A 1,815-nucleotide genomic window follows, 5' to 3' on the forward strand; every position below is an offset into this window, starting at 1 on the left:
GGGGTTATGTGTTGACCTCATTTTTTATTGAGGTATAGCTTTGTCCTCTTTAGTACCCTAGGGTCTAGCCGTAAGACTTTTCTGTTGACTATCCTTAGAGGACTAGAAAAGGAACCATCACTAATATAAATTCTAGACTCCTTTCTGCTTAACTTGAACTTCCACATGTTGATTCTAACCTCTAGCACTTAGTAGGTGGGGTCAGTATGTAAGAGCTCAAAAGGAGTCCCTCATAGGATGGTCAAACCTTAGGACTAACCCTGGGTGGTCTTTTCTTGGTTAGGCTAGCATGCATACACTTTCTCACACACTCCAACCCTTAGGACCCCTTTAATTTGGTCTCTTGACTCATTTTGGAAAGCTCATATGGATGGACCAATACCTCTAATCCTTGGCTAAGTGGGTTAGAACCAGCATTTTGAACATCCAAAATGAGTCCTCATATGGCTCATATGGATTTGACATGGCTTCATGACTTGTCCATTATAGCTCAAAATCACCAAATTTCCAAAATAGCCCAAAAATTGCCAAAAATTATCAAAATGCCCCTCATGACTCAAAAATACCCAAAAATTCCAAAATCATCCTGAATATTCCCAATTTCAATTTTTAACTATCAATTTGACCAAATTTGACAAATTTTACCCAATTTAACCGAAAGCCCTAATTTGTCATTAAATGCCCAATTTCCCCATATTAGCCCCAATTTTGGCTCAATTAGCCACAATCTTGCTCAATTTCAATTTCACATCATAGCCCCAATTTTGGCTCAATTAGCCACAATCTTGCTCAATTTCAATTTCAAATCAAAATTCAGTACCCCCAATCCCAATATAAACAAATTGAAGCCCAATTTGAATCAATTGCAAGCTGAATTTCACCCAAATCAAAAAGCCCCAATTTTTGACCATATGACTAAATCCACCAAATTGACTATCCACTTCAATTCAAAATCACTTAAAATTCTTTAAAAACTCTTCATGATGTCTCCCTACACCAAATTCAACATTCAATTGATCCAAATTTTAGCCCAAATCCAACCATTAAAAAAAACCCAAGTCTTTAAGTCATTCAAAAAGCTCAATTTCAATCAAAAGCCCATATGATGATTTTCCTCCTCGTCATCCCTTTAATCAAAATCATTCTCTAAGTTCAAAATCCATAATCAAATCATTTCAAATCAAGCATCATGCCAAATTTCACCGAAAATACCAAATAAATTGAAAATCCTTTCTCATGCAAGAGAGTTAAGCCAAAGGAAAGCCATGAAATCATTCCCAAGCCATAGATGAACCATATGAGCGTTGCCACATCATCAAGCTATTAATGGCAAGAGAACAAGCCACTTTCAAGCTCCCTTAAGATTCTTTTAACCCCTCCCATGAATCACTCTAACCCATGTTTAGCCAAATCTCTTTGGATGGTGACTTATCCCATATGATTAAGTTGATCCAAATGATCTCTTCTTCAGCCTATACCAACCTTGATGGGTGGACCCAATCCAAATTAATTTCTTGACCAAATTTGACCCAAAATGTCCCTTCCACCATTCCTATTTAATCCAAAGCCTTTACACATGGCCAACCCCAATTGACTTCACCAAAACCAAGCCCTGACCTCCCTGAGTCAAACGGTGATCTGAGCCTAGTCAGCCGACCACTTTGGTTGTTGAAAAACCCAAATGCAAAAGCTTCCACTTAGATAAAACCCAAAATTAAACCCATCTAAGACATCTTATCCTAATTTGATTGTTGCACATTTCTGCCCTCCGCATAAGCAACCAGAGCCCCACAATGGCTAGCCTAATTGTAGCCT

General features: G+C 38.0%; 1 pseudogene; it reads right to left on the reverse strand.

Moving 5' to 3' along the window:
• LOC110039145 overlaps positions 1-1,400 on the reverse strand; it is a 6,582-nt pseudogene extending 5,182 nt beyond the window's left edge.
• Positions 1,401-1,815: the final 415 nt, after the last annotated feature.

This window comes from Phalaenopsis equestris, unplaced genomic scaffold (assembly GCF_001263595.1).
Source record: "Phalaenopsis equestris unplaced genomic scaffold, ASM126359v1 Scaffold235544, whole genome shotgun sequence".
Taxonomy (NCBI): Eukaryota; Viridiplantae; Streptophyta; class Magnoliopsida; order Asparagales; family Orchidaceae; genus Phalaenopsis; species Phalaenopsis equestris.